Source organism: Bos grunniens, chromosome 16 (assembly GCF_055505025.1).
Source record: "Bos grunniens cultivar Pamir isolate PY7600 chromosome 16, Bosgru_T2T1.0, whole genome shotgun sequence".
NCBI lineage: Eukaryota > Metazoa > Chordata > Mammalia > Artiodactyla > Bovidae > Bos > Bos grunniens.
The window spans coordinates 5,979,660-6,003,935 of record NC_141180.1 but is presented as its reverse complement, the minus strand read 5'-3'; the positions used below and the strand labels follow the sequence as shown (position 1 = coordinate 6,003,935).

Below are 24,276 nucleotides of genomic sequence, written 5' to 3'. Positions count from 1 at the left end.
TGAGAGGAGCCTGGTGGGCTAGAGTCCCTGAGGTTGCAAAAGAATCGGATATGACTGAGCAACTAAGCATGTATGCATGCCCCAAGGAGAGAAGTTGGGCCTGTGATTCTAAACCATCCTATCCGAGTTTCATCTAAGGTGCAGTGCATGACCTGTGGACGTTAATGTGTTAATTAATTAAAACATTGCTAAAGTACTGTGAAGAAGGCTGAGCGCCGAAGAATTGATGCTTTTGAACTGTGGTGTTGAAGAAGACTCTTGAGAGTCCCTTGGACTGCAAGGAGATCCAAACAGCCCATCCTAAAGGAGATCAGTCCTGGGATTTCTTTGGAAGGAATGATGCTAAAGCTGAAACTCCAGTACTTTGGCCACCTCACGCGAAGAGTTGACTCATTGGAAAAGACTCTGATGCTGGGAGGGATTGGGGGCAAGAGGAGAAGGGGACGACAGAGGATGAGATGGCTGGATGGCATCACTGACTCGATGGACTTGAGTCTGAGTGAACTCCGGGAGTTGGTGATGGACAGGGAGGCCTGGCGTGCTGCGATTCATGGGGTCTCAAAGAGTCGGACACAACTGAGCGACTGAACAGACTGCACTGAAAGTACCTACTATGACTTGGACACTATGATTGGTGCCAGAGATAGATGGCATAAATTCCTAGTGTTCACCAATATCCATGCTCTCCTTTGCTTCCTGAGCATCCAACTGGACTACACTTCCCAGCTTCCCTTGCAGTTACATGAAGCCATGTGGCTTGAGTTCTGGCCAATGGAACATGAGCAGAAGTGAGGCACTCCACTTTCTACTCTGACTGGTAGAAACCTCCCACCAATGACCACTTTTTCATTCCACATCTACCAGGTGAATCAGAAGTCCTTCAGGGATCCAGAGGAACATGCAGCCACAGATGGAGACTTGAGTCCTTGAATCTTGGGGCCAGGTTAGACTGTGATATGAATGAGAAATTGACTTCTGTGCTGAGTTGCTGAGATGTGTAGGTTTATCTGCCACAACAATTAGGGTTGTTTTTCATACCTAGAAAAGGAATAAACAAGATTGACTTGACCGTGGCCTTGTGGAGCTGACAGACTGTTTAAAACGAACAATTAAGTTAGTAATTATAATGTAGCATGATGAGTGTTAGAGCAGGAAAAAGACAGAGATGTGGAAGCAGACAGTAGGATGACCTAAGCTAATCAGGGAGTTCAAGAAATTCTTTAGAAAAGGTGCGATTATCAAGAGACTTGAAAGATGGTGTGCCCACCAGCTCTGGCTGCCATAACAAGAGTACCATGGGCTAGGTGAGTCAAACAACAGAAATTTACTTATTTGCAGGTTTAGAACTGGGAGTCCAAGATCAGGGTGTCAGTAAAGTTGGTTCCGCTCTGAGTTTCTCTCCGCGCCTTGCAGATGGCTGCCTCCTCACTATGTCCTCAGATGGTCTTTCTGCCACGTGTATACACATCCGTATGCTAATCTGCTCTTATCCTTAACAGCAGTCCAATTGGATTAGAGCCCACCTCGCTTCACCAGAATTATCTCTTTAAAGGCCCTATCTCCAAAGACAGCACATGATGAGATACTGGAGTTAAAACTTCAACATATGCATACAGCCCATAACAGACGGCTGAAGCTGAAGCTCCAATACTTTGGCCACCTGACGCGATGAGCCGACATATCAGAAAAGACGCTGGTGCTGGGAAAGACTGAAGGCAGGAGGAGAGGGGGACGACAGAGGATGGACATGAGTCTGAACAAGCTCCAGGAGATGGTAAAGGACAGGGAAGCCTGGCGTGCTGCAGTCTATGGGGTCGCAAAGAATCAGGCACCACTGAGCAACTTCACTTTCACTTTTCACCTTCATGCTTTGGAGAAGGAAATGGCAACCCACTCCAGTGTTCTTGCCTGGAGAATGCCAGGGATGGAGGAGCCTGGTGGGCTGCCATCTCTGGGGTCGCACAGAGTTGGACATGACTGATGTGACTTAACAGCAGCAGCAGCTGAAGGACTGGGGTGAACCTCGGGTTCTCTCTCTGGTCCAATGATGAGAGCGGCACAGAGAAAGCAGGGGGATGAGGAAAGAGCTCACATTTATAAGAAGGAAGGTGTAGAGCTATTCAAGGGGTGATTCAGATCACACCCTGACCGCAGTGCTTTGATTGCAGATTTGGAGCTTAAGATACGAAACATCAAATTGCAGAAAGGCAGGAAGCAGCAGCACATCTTGGCTCTCTGGAGAGGGAAGGAGATTGACTGCAGCTGTGGTCTGTGGACCTGGAGCCTTCATGGGGCTACTCTGCTTGCTAAGAAATCCCAGGAGGGTCTTTTAGAGTAAAGATTGGCCCCAGAAGTCAGATTGCAGAATGATAGCTACCTGGCCATGTGCAGAGATTGAAGATCAATGGGTGAAAGATCAATCTGAATAAATGATCTATTAATATATACCACAGGTTCCTAGCAATTAATCTCCAGGAGAATGACAGCCCACCAGTTACAGTGAACTGCTGATGGTGATTGACATAATGGGATCGTCTGCAGCTGCCAGGCTGCTGAGTTAGTGATATTCACATTTATTTTCCTGGTTGGATTGAGTGGTTTCTGGGGCAGCTCTGGAGTTTAGAACTGAAAACATACTGCTCACAAGACCAAAATAGTCTCTTCTAAGAGAAGGTGTACATAAGCAGATCTAGGACCAACCACTGATCTACTGGAAGGAAAAAAGAGAGACCTTTCTTTTCTCCCAAGTGCTTAGTGCGGTCTTTGAAATATGGAGCTTGGTAGAGGGATTGGGAGAACCTTGCTCAGAAAAGAGGAAAGTTACCCCACATTTGAGGGCTGTCACTGTGAATGGAAATAAGTGTATAGCCATGAGAAATATGTACTTTAGAGTATTTTTCCTTGTTTTTTTTTAGAAGAATGCTGTGAAGGACACTTGTTCTTCCAAAATACGTGACCCCAGACTCTTTGTCTTCTAAGCTTAGAATCTGAAAGTCTGCCTAGGGAATCCCTACTTATTCTTCAAAGCCCATCTCATTAGCTTATAACCTCTCCTGAAAGATATTTCCCAGGTGCTTTTGATGCTCCTCCCAAAATGTATCCCCAATCCACCCACTTCTCTGTGTCCACACCTACCATTTTAGTTATCACTTGCCTGTACTTCTGCCGGAGCCTCCTACCTGGTCTCCCCGCTGACCACCTTACCCATGGTCTAGTCTTCACACAACAGCCAAATTCTGTGTCTTAATTATATATCAATGTGTATTATTACCATTGCACTCAGAGGAAACTTCACTCTAACCCTCACCACTGCCCACATAGCCCTACAAAAGCCGGCTCCTCACAGCTTCTATGCTTTCACCTCTTACCAAGCTCCCTACAGTTCCTGCTGCGCCAGGATAAGGTCAGACTCTTCTGCTCCATGAAGCCTGCCTCTTTCTGTCCACCCTCCCAGCACCTTCTATTCCCGAACCCCACAGTTCAGATCTTCCGTGATGGTTTCCTCATCATATGTAGATTTCAGCTCCTCCAAGAGGCATATCTGGACCAAGCCGGAAGGTAGCTTCCACCCCCTCACCCTAGCCACTATCATATTACCTTGCTTATTGCCTTGACAGCGCTCATCGTTATGTGGAATTATGCATAATACTTGTTTATTACCTGTCTTTACGCACTAGAAGTTAAGCTCCGTAAAAATAGAATAGTTCTAGCATTATTTGCATTTCGCAGCAGGCAGTCAAGTACGTGGCTTACAGCAAGTGTTCAAGTCTTTTTAGAATGAATGACTGAAAGAATGGCACAGGCTATCACTTACTCCTCTGAATTCCCATCATATCCTATTCCCTTCTCTTTAACGATGTTCCCTACACTGTCGAATGGGGATCTGTCAGAATCCGTTTCTCTCATCCTTGATTACGAGCCCCTTATGGAGAGGACCGTGTATCCTGAGATGACGTGTACTAAAGCAGAGGACAGTGTTATCCACATCGTCAGTATTTCTCAAACTTTAATGGGTGCACAAATCAGTGAGAGGATCCTGTCAAATGCAGTTTCTGATTCACAGTCTGGAGTGGAACTCAAGCACTCCTAGCAGGCTTCCGAGTGATGCCAGTACTGCTGGTACTCAGCATACTTTGCATAGAAAGGCATATTTTGAGTGAGTGATTTAAAATGTTGTTGTTGCTTCCCTTTGTATTTGCTACACAGCCCCACACAGCACTGGATATAAATTAGCATATATTAAGGAGAATGAATAAATGAATGAATCAAATGCTCTCAAATTTAGAGGAAGTAAAACTGACTCATAAATAATTAAAAAACATGCTTTACCTAAGACATCACAGTCCAGTCTAGAATCTTTGCCTCTGTGGCTCTCTTTCCTGAGTCACAAGTCCTCCTTCCAGTCACCTCTTAGGGTTAAGGTTTAGAGGTTCAAAGACATCAAAGATAAACTGTGAGTAGCTCCCCACCCCAAAATAAATGTCAAAGCTCTGGGAGGGGCACCCCAAGAGGAGAAGGGGCCATTGCTTGGTAACTACCCAATGAGCTCACACCCCTACAGGCTGTCAGGGTTTTTGTGGTCTGCCCAGCCTGGAGGGGTCTCATCCAAGAGATCTTTGCCCGCCAGGCCTTTCTTCTTGGCAGAATCCATCAAATTTACATATGCCAATTGCTGAAGGGGGCCGGCAGAGACTTGAGAGTTGATAACCTGGTTTTAGCGGGTTGAAGAGGAAAATCCCCACGACCTGGGATTAGGGGGTGAGGGGCAGACCCCAGGGCATCAGGAGGACCCTGATGCACGGCTCCCAAGAGGCCTGGGGAGTGAAGACTGTGCTCCAGGCTCAGTCTCTACTCCGAAGTAGCTCAGAAAGGGTTCCCCCTGGGCAGGTGGGCTCTTGATTCCCACCCCACCTGACAGCACTGGAGCCACCTGGGGGCCCTTCAGAAACTGCTCACTACACACTAGCACCACGGGATCAGCCTGGAAGAAGCTGTGTTGACTTGCAGGGGGCTGAGCACAAAGAACAACCTAGGAAACAGACGTGCACCGTTGCTCCAGGCGCCCGTGGGAACACAGGCCCTGGCCCTAGGGAGAGCATACGGAACACACAGAAAAAGCGTAAGCTGCCAAACAGCTGACCTGACCAGAAGCTTTTCCCAAACTCTTTCCTCTCATCATGTTTCCCATCCCTGTTGGTCTTGAAAAGCTGTGATGGTTATCTCGGTCCTTCCAATCAGTCACTGAGTGTAGAATCAGGCCAGGCTTGCGGGGAAGCTCCAGAGTCAAGGCTTCCAGATTCTCCAGGATTGTATCACCCCCTGCTTCCCAATTAACTCCGAGGACTTGGGGAATTTGAAAGATCCAAAGGATTAATATGGAGAAAGGGTTCAGCTGTTTTGCCCCTTTGCTGTGAGCAGGAAGAAAAGCAAAATGCAGGATGTCCACAGGGCACTTCGGTCAGATAGACAGATGTGAGTGTGAACACACCGAGATTTTGGATCCCAAGCCGCCTCCCTGCAGCACTGATGGGCAACCTGCTTACTCAGAACATGGTCCAGAAGCACCTGGGAGAGGGCTGGCAATGCGGGTCCTCCTTCCAGACCCTGATGCGCCTCCAGCTGGGCTGGTATCTTCCATCCTGGTGGGGGAAAGGAGGTGGACGAATGAGGATTCAAGTTTCCTAGAATTTTCTCATCAAAACCCGCTTCTCCTCTGTCCTGATTATGGGTGCCTAATTACTGTGCAAGTGTAAAACCCGCATTTCTGTTTTAGCCCCCAAACACAGCAATATTTAAATTCTTAGGCACCAAGAACAGACAAGTGAGATAAACTGCAACTTGTCCCATGAATCAAAAGTGACATCAGGAGTGGCCCCTTTCCCTCAAAGAAAGAGCAGGGTCCACGGTGTGCCCCTCGCTTTCTCACAACCACCCCTTCAGCTCTGTCCACCCCCCGCATCCCTCCTCTTCTTCCTCTTCAACTCCTTGACTTAGAATAGTTGCTGGCTCATCACGCGAAGGGGGTCTCTCCCATCCCTGAGGGTTTGGTCAATCGGCTCCAACCAGGAAGGGGTCCTCCCAGTCTCCATCTCTCCAGCTGGCTCTTAGATTCAAGGCCCTTCTTGCTTTGCACTCCCCTGCACTGCCCTTCAGCCTGAGGCTCCCCCAGAGCTCTGGGCTGGGGGGAGCACGTCCTTCTGTCACTGTGAGCGCTCACCGTCCCCAGGACCCTCTGGCTTGAACCCCTCTTTTGCCTGGCTGCTCACAGCTTCTTTGATCCCTGGGGAACCAGAATGGCAGGTGGCAGCTTGGTGTTTGAGACCTTTTCACAGGTAAGTTCATATGCCCCACTCTGGAAAGCATCCCGCTGGCCACTCTTCATGGACTGAGAAATATATACACTTGGAGTCTATGCAGGGTAGTGAGACTGATTAGGCTGGCTGAAGTTCAAATCCCAGGCCTGCCATTGAAAATCTATCTGACCTTGAACAACCATGGGATGGGAACTGTTTCTCTGGATTCTTCAGCTGGGTATTCAGGATCATAACACCCACTTCCTAGCATGTAACTGGCACAGAAGCCATCGGTTTTTCTAGGTTTTTCTTCCTTTCCAGAAAAACCTCTCCTGGTCAACCAGATGCTGGTTACCTGGACTGTCTCTGGTTCTGGGTATTCGAGCTGCCAGCCTCCCTCTTTACTCTTCATGCCCACGGACAGTACAGTCCCTTCTTCCAAAGACTGGTAGTCAGTGCACCTGGAGCTCCGAGAGGTGACCTGTCCTTGTCTGGGAAAAATCGTTCTGGAAATGTGAACCCTTCATGGATGAAGGAATTCACTGCCACACCGTTAGAAGCTGTGGGACAGCAAAGATTCCTAGGGGCCCCCTGCCCAGGTGTTCACGCAGGTGGCTCGACCTTGTGTTCACTTTTTAGCCACTTCATTGCTGCAAAAAAAAAAATCTGGACAGATCAATTAAGATTTAATTAATATTCTACAATGAATACAAAATAATTATTGTGGTCTTTTAATTAAGGATTGATGTGGGGAAAGTGGAAATCATAAGAACAGTTATATAACAGTTTCTTTCCTCAGGGAGGCTTTGACTTGTTAGTCTCAGGAGATGTGAACCCAACATAACGGTTTTATTAGCTCTTATTAAAGCTTTGATACATGCACTTCAAAGAAGTGGCCGTTCTCCTTTTCATCTGAAGTGCAAGAATCTCCTCCGGCATCTGGGCTGTCTGGAGGGGCAGCTGCTCTCTGTAGAGCTCAGAGCCGAGAACCTAGAACAAACCGAATTTTTTGACAATCCCAGTTCTCCCTACAGCTGTTTATTTTCCCTTTTTCCATCTTCTCCTATAGAGTTACGGAGTAGGGCATGGACAATGGGACAGGGGCTTCTGTAATCAGGGTCAAGCACCCTTTAGGGGTTAGCAGAGGTGGCTTGACTCAGAGAACAAACTGTAATCCTAGAGTTGGGAGCCATCAGCGAGATCCCCTAGCCCACCCACCCGTTCTGTAGGAGAATCTTAGCAGCAGCATCTGGTCCTCAGCTGGTCGCCTAACCTCTGCTCTTAAGCCTATCAGTGACCAGGAGCCGGCTAACTTGGAAGTCTGCCTTGTCCACGTCTAGATACTGCCAGCTATTTTTCTAATCTTCTGTACGTTGAGTCCATATCCATTTCCCTCTCCTACCATTCACAGACCCCATTTCTGGCCTCTGGAACACAACTGAATAGTCCAATTCATCTTCTCCGTGGGACACTTTCAAATACCTGAAGCCAGCTGTTACTGCCTCCTGCAGTATTCTCTTTCTAAACTCATTGCCAGCGCAATCAATCTTTGTTGACAAGATACCCAGACATTTCTCAGCCTTCTGGTCCCCCCTCTTTTGTTTCAGTGTCCTTCCCAAGTACAGAGCCCAGAACTGACTAGAGGGCTCTGAGCGACTCCAACTAGGAGAGAAGAGGCAGGCCCTCATGTTATTCATACACATATAAATAACAGGGCAGAGAAATGTACGTGTACATCCTGGTAAAGTCTATGGTCACCTGAAACTCGCCCAAATATTTCTTTTATAAACTGTATTCAAACCAATTCTTCTTTATCCTCTATTTGCAAAATCAAGCTGCCTTTCAAACCTGAAAACTAAGGCTCTACTATTATCCTTGTAAAATTTATCTTGTTGCTTTCAACCTATCTTTCCAGATATCAAGATCCTTTGAGACTTGTTTATATCATTTGTCATATTACCTGACCTCTGCTTTGTGTCATCACAGATTTGATAAGCACAGGGTCAATGTTTCATCTGAGTCATTGATAAATTCTTGAAACATGACAGAGACAGGCAAAAACCTTTAAGATGCTCCTAGAGACCTCCCTCCCCTTAGATATCATTCCAGAGATCAACTCTCTTTTGAATGACATTGCACTATCAGCCTTAAATCCATTCACAGCCTGTATTTTCCAGGTCATTCCAGAGGATACCAGGAGAAACTCTGTCAGAGTTTAACTATACTGTCATTGTTTCTCTACCACCCACCCCACCACCATCATTCCTGTCTGCGAGATTAATGAAGATATCAAAAAAGGAGCTGAGGACGTTCAGCATGGCTTTCTTGTAGGAAATCATGGCTGCTTCTAATAGTCATCTCTTTACGTTTTGTGTGTTCACAGACCATCTGCTTAATAATACACTCTAGGACTTTTCTAAGAGTGAACATCAAGATCACTGGCCTGAAGTTTTTATCATTCACGTTTCCCCTTTTGTGAAACTGAGGACAACATTTGCCTATTAATCCAATTCCTCATGATTGAGGAAGATAAGATCAAGGCCGCCCAGGACTATATAATCAGATATTCAATTCAGAGTCCAAAGAATTGGGGAATCTGCATTATAAAAACATATTTCTTGGCCAGAGAGAGAGAGAGAGCCCCAAAGGCCTTGCCTTAGAGTTCTCCTGAGCACCTTAAAAATTTACCATCTAGGCCTGAGAAGCTGCTGGAAGATCTAACATAAAGGTAAAATCCTAGCTTTATCTCCAACTAACAATTAGTTTCCTCTGGTCCCAGTTTCCTCACCTGTAAAATGATGAAATATACTCTAATTTAGGTTTTAGTGACTTACCGGGTTAGTTACTAAGGGTACCCACACAGGTGACTAGATTTACATACCAAGACCTGACTCCCCAACTTTTTTCTGGAGGGTTTAAATAGCAATGCCGTTTTCATTTGCCTTCTGGATATAAACATACACAAACATATACACATACATACATGCTCACACACGTCAGACTCTGCGATCATTACCTGTTCTTCTTTCCGGTATGTGCATTTGCTGAAAATAAAATCCATTGTTCTAACATTATCTCTGTGTTATAATGACTCTGTTCTAGGAACAGCTTGTTACAGCATCATCTGTCAAGAATGTATTACTAATGCCTTATAAGACGTTCTTTGTACTATGTTCCCAAAGAACAGCCCTGGATCCAGATAACATTTATTAAGGTTAGAAACATTGTCAGATAACTTCACACACACAAGTAAGGTTGGAGGGTTTGTGCGTGTCAACACACATGTATTTCTAAGGAGAATAACAAAACCTGGTGTGAACAGAAATATTTTGTGATATTCTGTCAAATTCAACATATCCTATTTATGTTCCTTGAAACACTTCAGGGCACATATATTTATCCAAACAGAATTGAAGTGAGCAAACTACAGGGAGGCCAGAAAGACATATGAACACACACATACACACACACATGCATGCACACGCACACACATACACAGTACCCCAAGAGGCTGCTGGCAAAGAGGAGATTAAGAAAGAGGATGTAGAACTTGGCTCAATGAGCTACGGAAAGCCGCCTCTATTCCATTACAAAGAATGTTAGGATGTCTCTTCCAGCTTTACTTCCTAGCTTAGGTACAGGTGGAAAGATGTAAGGATGGTTCTCAATCCTCATGGCTGAGAAGAATCACCTATCAGATCAGATCAGATCAGATCAGTCACTCAGTCACGTCCGACTCTTTGTGACCCCATGAATCACAGCACGCCAGGCCTCCCTGTCCATCACCAACTCCCGGAGTTCACTCAGACTCACGTCCATCGAGTCAGTGATGCCATCCAGCCATCTCATCCTCTGTCGTCCCCTTCTCCTCCTGCCCCCAATCCCTCCCAGCATCAGAGTCTTTTCCAATGAGTCAACTCTTTGCATGAGGTGGCCAAAGTACTGGAGTTTCAGCTTTAGCATCATTCCTTCCAAAGAAATCCTAGGGCTGATCTCCTTCAGAATGGACTGGCTGGATCTCCTTGCAGTTCAAGGGACTCTCAAGAGTCTTCTCCAACACCACAGTTTAAAAGCATCAATTCTTCAGCACTTAGTCTTCTTCATGGTCCAACTCTCACATCCATACATGACCACTGGAAAAACCATAGCCTTAACTAGACGAAACTTTGTTGGCAAAGTAATGTCTCTGCTTTTGAATATGCTATCCAGGTTGGTCATAACTTTCCTTCCAAGGAGTAAGCGTCTTTTAATTTCATGGCTGCAGTCACCATCTGCAGTGATTTTGGAGCCCAGAAAAATAAAATCTGACACTGTTTCCACTGTTTCCCCATCTATTTCCCATGAAGTGATGGGACCGGATGCCATGATCTTCGTTTTCTGAATGTTGAGTTTTAAGCCAACTTTTTCACTCTCCTCTTTCACTTACATCAAGAGGCTTTTTAGTTCCTCTTCACTTTCTGCCATAAGGATGGTGTCATCTGCACACGTCCAAGGAGCCGTGGCTGCGCAGGCACAGGAGGGCCTAGAGGAGCTATCCCACGTTGAAGGTCAGGAAGGGTGGCAGTGAGGAGATACCCCTCATCCAAGGTAAGGAGCAATGGCTGTGCTTTGCTGGAGCAGCCGTGAAGAGATACTCCACGCCCAAGGTAAGAGAAACCCAAGTAAGACGGTAGGTGTTGCAAGAGGGCATCAGAGGGCAAACACACTGAAACCATACTCACAGAAAACTAGCCAATCTAATCACACTAGGACCACAGCCTTGTCGAACTCAATGAAACTAAGCCATGCCCGTGGGGCAACCCAAGACGGGCAAGTCATGGTGGGGAGATCTGACAGAATGTGGTCCACTGGAGAAGGGAATGGCAAACCACTTCAGTATTCTTGCCTTGAGAACCCCATGAACAGTATGAAAAGGCAAAATGATAGGATACTGAAAGAAGAACTCCCCAGGTCAGTAGGTACCCAATATGCTACTGGAGATCAGTGGAGAAATAACTCCAGAAAGAATGAAGGGATGGAGCCAAAGCAAAAACAATACCCAGTTGTGGATATGACTGGTGATAGAAGCAAGGTCCAATGCTGTAAAGAGCAATATTGCATAGGAACCTGGAATGCTAGGTCCATGAATCAAGGCAAATTGGAAGTGGTCAAACAGGAGATGGCAAGAGTGAATGTCGACATTCTAGGAATCAGCGAACTGAAATGAACTGGAATGGGTTATATCTACTACTGCGGGCAGGAATCCCTTAGAAGAAATGGAGTAGCCATTATGGTCAACAAAAGAGTCCGAAATGCAGTACTTGGATGCAATCTCAAAAATGACCAGATGATCTCTGTTCGTTTCCAAGGCAAACCATTCAATATCACAGTAATCCAAGTCTATGTCCCAACCAGTAATGCTGAAGAAGCTGAAGTTGAAAGGTTCTATGAAGAACTACAAGACCTTTTAGAACTAACACCCGAAAAAGATGTCTTTTTCATTATAGGGGACTGGAATACAAAAGTAGGAAGTCAAGAAACACCTGGAGTAACAGGCATATTTGACCTTGGAATAAGGAATGAAGCAGGGCAAAGACTAATAGAGTTTTGCCAAGAGAACGCACTGGTCACAGCAAACACCCTCTTCCAACAACACGAGAGAAAACTCTACACATGGACATCACCAGATGGTCAACACTGAAATCAGATTGATTATATTCTTTGCAGCCAAAGATGGAGAAGCTCTATACAGTCAGCAAAAACAAGACCAAGGAGCTGACTGTGGCTCAGACCATGAACTCCTTATTGCCAAATTCAGACTTAAATTGAAGAAACTAGGGAAAACCACTAGACCATTCAGGTATGACCTAAATCAAATCCCTTATGATTATACAGTGGAAGTGAGAAATAGATTTAAGGGCATAGATCTGATAGATAGAGTGCCTGATGATCTATGGAGTGAGGTTCGTGACATTGTATAGGAGACAGGGATCAAGACCATTCCCATGGAAAAGAAATGCAAAAAAGCAAAATGGCTGTCTGGGGAGGCCTTACAAATAGCTGTGAAAAGAAGAGAAGTGAAAAGCAAAGGAGAAAAGGGAAGATATAAACATCTGAATGCAGAGTTCCGAAAAATAGCAAGAAGAGATAAGAAAGCCTTCTTCAGCAATCAATGCAAAGAAATAGAGGAAAACAACAGAATGGGAAAGACTAGGGATCTCTTCAAGAAAATCAGAGATACCAAAGGAATATTTCATGCAAAGATGGGCTCGATAAAGGACAGAAATGGTATGGACCTAACAGAAGCAGAAGATATTAAGAAAAGATGGCAAGAATACACAGAAGAACTGTATAAAAAAGATCTTCATGACCCAGATAATCATGATTGTGTGATCACTGACCTAAAGCCAGACATCCTGGAATGTGAAGTCAAGTGGGCCTTAGAAAGCATCACTACGAACAAAGCTAGTGGAGGTGATGGAATTCCAGTTGAGCTATTCCAAATCCTGAAAGATGATGCTGTGAAAGTGCTTCACTCAATATGCCAGCAAATTTGGAAAACTCTGCAGTGGCCACAGGTCTGGAAAAGGTCAGTTCTCATTTCAATCCCAAAGAATCACCTATAGGAACTTTCAATATGAAATACGATGGTATGGTTGGGTACTAGCCTCTACAGCCAAACTCTTTGGGTTCAAATGTGTTTTCAACTACCTTCAATCATCTCTGAACATTCATCTCTGACATGAAACAGAGCTACTAATAGCATTACTATTAAGAACAAATGAGTTAATATATATAAGAAATTGGTTTTTCCTTTAAGGTAAGCATTCATAAATGTCAACTCTTTTAGGCAAATATACCTAGCCCTGGTGGCTCAGACAATAAAGAATCTGCCTGCAATACAGGAGGCCCAGGTTCGATCCCTGGGTTAGGAAGATCCCCTGGAGAATGGAACAGCTACCTACTCTAGGATTCTTGCCTGGGAAATCCCATGGACAGAGGAGCCTGGTGGGCTATAGTCCACAAGGCTGGCACACATGGCCGTATTTTCTGGTCAAGCCATGGCCAGTTTGACCACGTGCTGCCTTCTGTTTGACTTTCTTCCTGCCCTATGTCAGTTCCTTTTCACCTCCATCCTGCTTCTCTGGGATCACCTCTTCCACGAACACACCATAAAGCATTTGCCATAAGTTATGCCTCAGGCTCTGTTTTCCAGGGAACTAAACAAAGATTTAAGGTTTACTAAGATAAACTGGCATGGAGTGTTATTATGCTTTTGAACAGAAAACATAAATATCCATAATTGGAGTCTGCTACAATCATCAGAGGTGACCCAGCCAGCCACAGTTTGCCTAGGACTTGAAGATTAAAGTAGGGGCCAATCTAGAGGGCAGGACCCACCCCCATGCTCCTTCCCTGACACCCCCAGTGAAAACGGCCAGGGAAAAAGTTCAGTTCAAGATCAAGGAGGCCTTTCCCCTGAGGACAGCCCCAGAAGTGACCGGTTTTAGAAAAGTCCAACACCTTAGCAGAGTGCCCTGTGGACCAACCCTATGCTGGAAAACTGTGAGAAGCTCCATAATTTGAAGGCTTACTTAAGTCCCCAGGAATAGGTCATGGGATCCAAGGTCCACCTAGGAGAAAGATAGAACTCCTGGAAAACCAGGAGTCTATGTAGCTAAATTGCTTGATCCAAGGCCTCACAAAGTGGATTGATTATTCTCCCAGCTCAATGCAGGGTGAGGATTTTTGCATGGGTCCTACCTACATTCCTGAATTTGGCTCAGGAATGGAGTGACCTACAGTCAAAATTGAGACCCTTCACTAAGGAGGAACAGGGATTGAGACACTTAGACAAGATGTATGCTGTGAGATCACAGGACCCTACGGGAAAGTGTTTCTATAACCCGAACATTTGTCTAAGCACACTCATGGTAAAAAAAAACTACACGTGGGAGATTCCAGAGAGAGCAATCAGGGAGACGGGCCACGGTGCCCAGAGCTGTGTCTAACATCACACTCCTCAGCAGAGCGCAAACGGAAGCAAATACCAGCCACGGGAATCATTTCTCTTTCCACCTCCTCAGTTTGCCTGAGGCGGTTACACTCACTGCCTTTTCCTCTGTGTCCTAAGCTAGCTAACCCTAGTTCCTGCCCACACAGGAAGGCTATAAAGAGCCCAGTATCAAGGCCAAGGATTGCCTCAGCAACCCAAGTCCTCATTCCTGGCCCACACTCATCACGTCCCCGCTTCTGCTTCCTGGTTCCATTTCTGAGCTTTCGTACCTCCACTGGTTTCTGATGTTTGGCCTAGGATTTGAAATTTTCTCTTTCTCTCTCTTTTTTGGTACCTTTGGGATATTCGTTCTTTTCTATATAACTGCAACTTGGCCACCAGCCAATCCTGGTCTCCCCGGTCAAGTATAATTGGACTTTTGGCTGATCCACCTGATTTAACAGACTCCCCCACCCAATATTACCAACTGAATTCTGACTGTGGCCCTATGCTCCCCAAAGTCTCTATTAAACATACACACATACACGCATGGATGTGTGAACGCACGTGCGCACGTGCACACACACACACACACACACACTGCAGAATGATAAATGACCCATTTTTCCGGAGTTTTAAAAGAGACAAAAGCCATCTCATTCTGTTTGTGAGTTCCCAAGCTAGATCTATTACCCCCGTGATAATGTAGAGTCCAGATGAATCACAGAGACAGCCGGCTGCACTCAGTGGTCCTGGGCACACGAGTTCTTTGGTGAGAGAAGACCTGAGCTACACTACATGACCCTGCTGATGTCAAGCTGATTTATCCACAGCTCCTTCCACTTCTCCTCTGTTACCCAAACCTCAGGAGACAAGAAGCCTCATTTTGCCGTTGACAATAAAGGGAAAGAGAAGTAGAGGTGGGAAGTGGATGAAATCAGAAAAGGGAAAACAAATCAAAGCTGCCTCTGGGTTTCCATTTGTACAAGACCCCACTCCCTGCCTGCATTTAAGCCCACCCACTGTTGTGGGTGGATTCTCACCGATGAGGCAAAAGTTGTTTCTAGAGCCACCAAATTCACATTACTTAAGCAAGATTGAACTGTTTAAAATTTCAATGTTGTCCACCAAAAAAATAATAATAGGAAGTTGTATAGCACGGAATGTGCTGACAGCAGTAATGTTTAGGTAATAATTCATGTGTAGGAGACGATGCTCTGGAAACCAGCCCAGCTGACTAATGTAGATTGGGGATGCTCTCCTACTGATGGCCAAACGATTGATTGACATTTCTGCCCCATCGTGAAATCAGCTCGCAAATGAAGTGGAGGTGGTTCCAAAAGGAGGGAAATTGAAGAAGAACGAGGTAATGAAGGGTGCTGAGCAGTCCTGCCCAGAGAAATTTGGGCAGAAAGACCAAAGTAACATTTTCAAGCTCAGTTTCTAATCTAAGCCAACTCCTGTCTTGATTCTCGGCTATAATTTTAAAAGCTAAAAACAAGCTAATCATCTAATAAAGGTGACATTAACTATTCATTCTATCTTCCACTTGGAACCAGATCTCCCTCCCAAATAAATTAGCTGCCTCTTCCCAATCGTTCTGACAATAAGATCCATAAAACCAATGAACTCTCCTGCTGTACACACAGACCTCAGTGCTTATCTGCCCTCATCGGTAAATGTGCCATCAACTCTTGATGTCCATGAGGGAGCAGGGCTTGAGTCTCCCTGACATTCAGGGTGCTTTATGGTCTCCTCTGTCCATGACTCAGAAAAGGAAAATCCTCTGAACTATGATCTATGGAATGTAATGAGATAAGAAAATAAGCTCCCCTTGACTATGTAATGCCTAACAAAGCAAACTGGATATAGCCTCCTGAATTTAACGTGGAGATTTTGAAGTAGATATTCTCCATATTTTGTGACTGAAATTTAGGGACGAGAGAGAAGTTATAAAGGGGCTACCATGTTGCCAAGCTCTTGAAATGTAACGACTGTTTTATGTGTTGTAAGAATACAAATGGGCAATGGGCTTGAAGAGTAAGTATGAAAAGTGAACATAAAATATTGTGCTGATAATTATTACATTAGTCATGTCTGACTCTTTGCAGTCTCATAGACTGTAGTCTACCAGGCTTCTCTGTCCATGGGATTTTCCAGGCAAGAGTACTGGAGTGGGTTGCTGTTTCCTTCTCCAGGGGATCTTCCTGACCCAGGGATCGAACGCAGGTCTCCTGTATTGCAGGCAGATGCTTTACCCTCTGAGCCACCAGGGAAGCCCCAATTATTATATTGTTTCCACATTGAAATGATACAGTAGAAATATTGGGTCAAATAAAATATAAAAATAAAATTAACCTCACCTGTCTCTCTTGGTTCTTTTCAATGTGGTCTACATCCAGGCCTCCATTTCTTCTAGGTTCCTTAACCTCTTGGTCTCTTCTTCTTTATCTGGGAAGCATTACGGCAGGGTGAGGCAATCAATATCAGGATAAAATGAGGTAATCAATGTTAGGATATTTTGCTCCATCAAGTTGTATTTATTTATATATTTTTTTAGTTATCACGAAATGAAAATGAAGCTCAGGTAAACCTGAGCTTAAGTCCAGCTCTACCATTTATGAGATATTTCTTCTTAATTTAGTCCTTGGTCTTCTCATCTATGAAAGGGCTTAATAACAACTAATTTGCAAGATTGTTGTGAAGTTTAAATACAATGATGTGTGTAAAGCAGTTCCTGCAAAGCCTGGGTATAGTAATCATTCAAAAACTAAGGTTGTCATTACTATTGGCCGAAGGAAATTGTTGAATAAAAGTGATTTTCAAATCTGTTATTGAATAATACGCTCTTATCATGGGTGGCCGTTCAAAATCGCATTGTGGATACAGAGGGAGACTTTTAACAATTGCTGGCTATCCTGTTGATGCACTTTCTGCATGGATTCAAAATACTCTCCGGATCATTTTAGACCATTGCGCATAGAGACATGAGGACAACCCAACTCAGATCAAGTTCCACCTGCTCCCTGATCCTTGTCTGAGCCCTACGCCTGTCATAAGGGACCGTCCACATCCATTTCTGAAGATAAGAATCTCCCACCCACTGTCTCATTGACCACACTGCCCACGATGTCCAGGGCCTGGCGTCAGTGGGAATCAATGGTGAAGACCTTGCCCTCTGTCCTTTCTACAACATCTTAGCTGGCTGGACCTCCTGCAACTACACTCAAAATACTGGCTGAAGAAAATTATAGAAAGCATTATTTTTTTCCTGTAAACCTTTTATTAGCTTCTTGTGGTTCTTAGAAATAAATCTAAGCTCATTGACGTTGTCTGCGGGACCGGTAGGATCAGGCCATGCCTGCCTGACCAGCTATATTTTCACACATCCCCCTCCCTCTTCCTCTCTGCTCTATGCAAGTTGGTCCTAATTCCCACTGACCTTACCAGGGGCTTCCCTGCCTCTGAGTCCCTGATACAATGTTTCCTCTTCCCTCAGACTTCGCCTGCCTGACTCCTGTTTATCCTTCAGGTCTCTGATTATGTCTCCTCTGAAGAGAGATTTTCCTCATCTTTAATTCTAACATCACCCTGATTTTCCCGTCATGCCCCTTATGGTCCTGATGAAAATTTTACTTTTTCTTTCTCTTTTAAGATCACAACTTTCTTAAGGGTTGCATCCCCAGCACCTCATACAAATATGGATGCAATAACATTTGTTGACTCAGAGCATAAATAGATGAATAGCTAGACATTGGCTGTCCAAAGTAGAATTCATGACTCATCTACCTTTCTAATACCAGTGTTTTCTCATCTCCATTGCCACTTCAGACCCTCAAGCCTAGAGTTCTTTCTTTTAAATGATTCTTCAGCAGGCCCTACACTCAGCCAGCAGTTGTGATGAATAAATCATTCCATGGCCAGATGCTGCAGCCAAGGAAGGAGTTACACAGGGTCACCAATGCACAAGTATATTGAAAATAATATTTTATCATTTGGAGTGTGCTACGTCAGTTTTCATTCCAATCCCAAAGAAAGGCAATGCCAAAGAATGCTCAAACTACCGCACAATTGCACTCATCTCACACGCTAGTAAAGTAATGCTCAAAATTCTCCAAGCAAGGCTTCAACAATACATGAACCGTGAAATTCCAGATGTTCAAGCTGGTTTTAGAAAAGGCAGAGGAAACAGAGATCAAAACGTCAACATCCATTGGATCATCGAAAAAGCAAGAGAGTTCCAGAAAATCATCTACTTCTGCTTTATTGACTATTCCAAAGCCTTTGACTGTGTGGATCACAACAAACTGTGGAAAATTCTGAAAGAGAAGGGATTACCAGACTATCTGACCTGCCTCTTGAGAAATCTCTATGCAGGTCAGGAAGCAACAGTTAGAACTGGACATGGAAAAACAGACTGGTTCCAAGTAGGAAAAGGAGTACATCAAGGTTGTATATTGTCACCCTCCTTATTTAACTTATATGCAGAGTACTTCATGAGAAACGCTGGGCTGGAGGAAGCACAAGCTGGGATCAAGATTGCCAGGAGAAATATCAATAGCCTCAGATATGAAGATTACACCACCCTTATGGCAGAAAGTGAAGAAGAACTAAAGGGCCTCTTGATGAAAGTGAAAAAGGAGAGTGAAAAAATTGGCTTAAAGCTCAACATTCAGAAAACGAAGATCATGGCATCTGGTCCCATCACTTCATGGGAAATAGATGGGGAAACAGTGGAAACAGTGTCAGACTTTATTTTGGGGGGATCCAAAATCACTGCAGTGGTGATTGAAGCCATGAAATTAAAAGACACTTACTGCTTGGAAGGAAAGTTATGACCAACCTAGATAGCCTATTCAAAAGCAGAGGCATTACTTTGCCAACAAAGGTCCATCTAGTCAAAGCTATGGTTTTTCCAGTAGTCATATGTGGATATGAGAGTTAGACTGTAAAGAAAGCTGAGCACCGAAGAATTAATGCTTTTGAACTGTGGTGTTGGAGAAGACTCTTGAGAGTCCCTTGGACTGCAAGGAGATCCAACCAGTCTGTCCTAAAGGAGATCAGTCCTGAGTGTTCATTGGAGGGACTGATGTTGAAGCTGAAACTCCAATACTTTGGTCACCTGATGCAAAGAGCTGACTCATTTGAAAAAATCTTGATGCTGGGAAAGATTGAAGGCAGGAGGAGAAGGGGACGACAGAGGATGAAATGGCTGGATGGCATCACCAACTCAATGGACATGAGTTTGAGTGAACTCCGGGAGTTGGTGATGGACAGGGAGGCCTGGCGTGCTGCAATCCATGGGGTCTCAAAGAGTCGGACACGACTGAGCGACTGAACTGACTGACTGACACAATGTGTGAGTACATGTATTTTATCTCATTTTTCCTTCCCAACAGTCTTACAGGATAGGAACATCAGCTGTGCCCATTTTGCAGATGAGCAAACTGAGACAGAGATTAGGAATGAAGCCGTAACATCAGCTAATTGCCAAATGAAGATCTGAAACAAACTTGGTTTAACTCCAACATTCATACGTCTAATCTCCAGAGTTCACTGTCTTTCTCGGCTACAGGCACCAGCTTTGTCAGTTAACTCTCATTTGACCTTAGCTCCTCTCTGCTTCCCTCTTAATCCACCTAAGCTCTTTTCTTAGATTGTTTGTTTAGTCACTAAGTAGTGTCCAACTTTTTGTGACCCCATGGACTGTAGTCTGCCAGGATCCTCTGTCCATAGGATTTTCCAGGCAAGAATATTGAAGTGGGTCGCCATGCCCTCATCCAAGGGATCTTCCTGACCCAGAAATTTAACCTGCATGCATCTCTTGCATTACAGGTGAATTCTTTACCACTGAGCCACCTGGGAAGCCCTTTTTCTGGATAATGAGCACTAATACTCAGAAATATATTATTTTTCAGGGACTAGATTTTCAACCTAATGATTACCTCTGAAAATTTCCTCTCCTTTTGACTTTATTGCCCTAAAGATTTTGCTTTATTGGATGATCTATCCTGACTATAGGGAGAGAGGTCATGAAACTAAAAATCTTCCCACTACTTGTTAGAAGCTGTGAAAAGTGAGCTTTAAACCAGTATCTAAGAAGAAGGAAGTGACTTCCCTGGTGGGCCAGTGGCTAAGACTCCATGCAGGAGCAACACCTTAAGGGTAGTTCCCCCAAACAACTCCAATCTCAGGCAGAAGTTAGTTTTTCCTCAGCACTCTAGTACTACAGATGGATGAGTCTTCTCTCTGTTCTGACATCCAGCATGCTTTTACTAGATCTATAACTCCTTTTGTAAAAAAAAAAAAAAAAAACTAAGGTCATTGTGACTCTTGGACTTAAGTAAGGGACAGGAGAAAAGCAGCATTTAGCTGGTCCCTTCTGTGCGTCAGTCGTTCTTCTAAGTAGTTCACATGCATCACCTGATCCAACTGCCTAGCAACCCATGACGTGATTATCAGTATCCCTTTAATAGACAAGATAACACACAGAGACACAGAGAAGTTAAATAATGTGTCCAAGACCACATTAGCTACTAGGTAGTAAACTGAATATGTCATATCTATTTTTTTTAATTCCTAGGTCATGGTTTTTCCTTTATCTGCGTGATATCCATAACCCCAAACCTTTCTGGTTTGACTAGTAAACCTTCTCTCGTTTTGTTTCTGAGTCTCCTGGTCTTCATTGTTCTTGGGTGGGTTTCCCCCTCAGACACCATCTCCATCCGGACCCTGGGAGCTGTAGTTTCCTCTCCCACCCGTCACCAAAAAAGTCGTCTTGTTTTCCTCTTTCCTTTCTTGAGCAATATAAATTTATGTTTAGATGTGTGTTTATTTGACTTACATTTGCAAGGCAAATCACTTGCATTTCATTTGGGAGCTGGTCTTGTGCAAATGTGCGTGCGTGTGTGCTCAGTCGCTTCAGTGGTGTCCGATTCTTTTCGACCCCATAGACCAATACCTGCCAGGCTCCTTTGTCCTTGGGATTTTCCAGGCATGAGTGCTGAAGTGGGTTTCCATTTCCTTTTCCAGGGGATCTTCTTGACCCAGGGATCAAACCCAGGTCTCCTGCATCTCCTGCACTGCAGGCAGATTCTTTTCTGCTGAACAAATGCCTGCACGATGCCACGTATTATCAGGTTAACAGAAAGTAGGACCCATGGGACGGAAGACAGAGCAGCTTTGATAGGATAAGTGGAGATCTTGTAAAAGGCAGCTAATGGATGAGAGGACAACTTGGCTACTGGAGGTAGAGGTGGAATGGAACCAGGGAAAGGGCTCAGGGGGCCCTACTGCACTGAAAGAAAGACAGGAGCCAATGGAGGTGGGAGCACACTGCTTGACCAAATGAAGAGTGAGCTTCAAGTTTCCATTCAGTCTGGTCCAAAATGTACCATTACCATTGTGTGTGTGTGTGTGTTAGTTGCTCAGTCATGTCTAACTCTTTACAACCCCATGGACTGTAGTCTGCCAGGATCCTGTGTCCATGGGATTTTCCAGGCAAGAATACTGGAGTGGGTTGCCATTACCTTCTCCAAGCATTACCTTTGACTTATCTCTAAAAATAAAAGAGATGTAGAGAAAGATTAATTGCAATGTAACCCTTATAGAAGACAGTATTGGTCACAGAAGACCTGGCTGAAGCAGTGAATCTGATTGGATTGCATACACAGAGGATACCTATGAAATATCATGGATCTAGCACAGCAGACACAGTTAACTGGGTTTCTCATTCAATTTAAGCATGGCATCTGTGTTGGTTAGGTTCACACAAAAGATGGGTCTGCTCATATTAGTGAGGGTTCTAGGGAAGACCTACCTTGTGGAATCTGCATTCTGCAGGCTAGTTTTTAAGATTCTTCTCTTAGGAGTCATCAGCCATCTCTCTTGGGTAAAAATCTGTGAGCTTTAATTTATAAACAAGACCATCAGATTTACTTGTAAGTGCCCTGATTTGAGTTTCAGTGTAAGTGCAACGTCTGAATGCCAAGTGTGAGAGAGGTTTTTAGAGATACAGTTTTACAGAGATATAGAAAGCACTGATGGCTTACATGTGTGTGTTGCCTAGGAATGAATGCCTGGCCACTCTTGATAAGAGACATAACTATATCCAGTTTACAGTCCCTCTTCCTGGGACTGCCTGATGTAGAGACTTGCTCTGGGCTAAGTCACAACTGTTAATAGTCACACGATCCCCATAAAGTACACACAATTTTCATCCACCCAGATGTTTTACCTGTAGGTATAAGTGTCCTAGTTGCTGTGCATTGGCTAGATATCAGTTCACAGCTCCCTTGTCTGTAGAATTGCCTTGGGTTAAGTCATAACTACCATATCCCACCACCTCCAGAGCCTTGCTCAGGAGGATCATGTTTTATACGCAATTTGTGCTTCACAGCTTCCCTGATGATGAGAACCAAAGCAAGTGTCCAGAAAATATGTTCTCCTTAACCCTTCCCTCTGTCCCATCCTGTTCTTCTCATTCTCCTTCCTCCAAGAGCTCGCCTCTGAAATTGAGATGTATATATACAATGGCTTCCCTCGTGGCTCAGACAGTGAAAGAATCTGCCTGCAATGTGGGAGACCCGGGTTTGATCCCTGGGTCTGGAAGATCCACTGCAGAAGGAAATGGCAACCCACTTCAGTATTCTTGTCTGGGAAATCCCATGGACAGAGGACCCTGGCCAGATACAGTCCATGGGGTTGCAAAGAGTCCAACACACCTGAGTGACTGAGCACACACAAAGAAACATATACAATGGAATATCATTCAGCTGTGAGAAAGAAGGATATCCTGCCATTTGCAACAACATGGATGAACCTTGAAGACTTTATGCTAAGTGAAATAAGCCAGACAGAGAAAGACAAATACTGTAGGTTCTCACACTCAGAATCTCGGAAAGTTGAACTTATGGAAGCATGAAATAGAATGGTGGTTACCAAGACCCAGAGGAGTAGGGAAAAAGGAAAACATTGATCACAGAGTACAAACTTCCAGTTAGAAGATGAATAAATCCTAGGGATCTAGTGCATAGCATGGTGATTATAGATAACAATACTGTTCTGTACCCTTGAAAGTTGCTAACAGAGGAGATCTTACATGTTCTCACTGCAAGAAAGAGATGATAATTACCTGATGTGATGAAGGTGTTAGCTAACACCACCGTGGTAATTATATTGCAATATATAAGCGTATCTAATCAACACTTTGTACACCTTGGACTTACACATGTTATATGTCAATTATATCTCAACGAAGCTGGGAAAAAATTGTTTGAACAAGGATCCCCATTTTAGGCACTGCCAGATAATTTTTTCCCAGCTTTGTTGAGATCTAGGGCTTCCCAGGTGGCACTAATGGTAAAAAGAACCCTCCTGCCACAGCAAGAGATGTAAGAGATGTGGGTTCAGTACCTGGGTCGGAAAGTCCTGTGGAGAAGGGCGTGGCAACCCACTCCAGTATTCTTGCCTGGAGAATCCCAAGGACTGAGGAGTCTGGTGGGCTGTGGTCCACAGGGTCACGAAGAGTCAGACATGACCAAAGTGACTCAGCACTCACTCACTAGGGAACACCCCCGGTGGCATCAGCTTCCTGCCTCTGGCTGGACCAACCTCTTCTGGAGCTGTTGCCTAGGCAACACTCAATAGCTCTCTAGCCCCACTCAGGCCACCCTGTCCCACCCAGTTACATGCCCTGTGAGTAGAATGATGTGACTTGTGCTCCACCCTGGCTGGCAACAACCTACTGAGGACTCAGGAGGAGGCTGGCTTTCCTCATTTCCCCAGGTCTATAAAGAGCCCACTCTTGCATTCACCTTCAGATTTAGGGAATGAGGCTTTGACCTGACTCAGCCCCAGCTGCTCCTGTTCCTGGACTCAGGGAGAGTCCACAGGGTGAAGCAGAGATTTCAAGTCTGTGTGGGATTGAGGCCAAGCTCACTGAATCGCTGGTACCCAACACTAAACTGTCCTGACACCTCTCTTAACAAGTCCCTCCTTGTGAGCAGC

The 24,276-nt window shown here is 44.7% G+C and overlaps 1 long non-coding RNA gene across 2 annotated transcripts; it reads right to left on the bottom strand.

The window, feature by feature from the left end:
• Positions 1 to 688: 688 nt before the first annotated feature.
• On the bottom strand, positions 689 to 23,895 carry LOC147356088 (uncharacterized). Of its 2 annotated transcripts, XR_015142608.1 has the most exons (4): positions 23,683 to 23,895; positions 16,632 to 16,719; positions 5,544 to 5,639; positions 689 to 1,038 (listed from the first exon to the last, which is right to left on the bottom strand). It is a non-coding gene; the product is annotated as an uncharacterized LOC147356088 (long non-coding RNA). The 2 variants fall into 2 exon arrangements; XR_015142609.1 differs by lacking the exons at positions 16,632 to 16,719; positions 23,683 to 23,895 and adding an exon at positions 6,649 to 7,402.
• Positions 23,896 to 24,276: the final 381 nt, after the last annotated feature.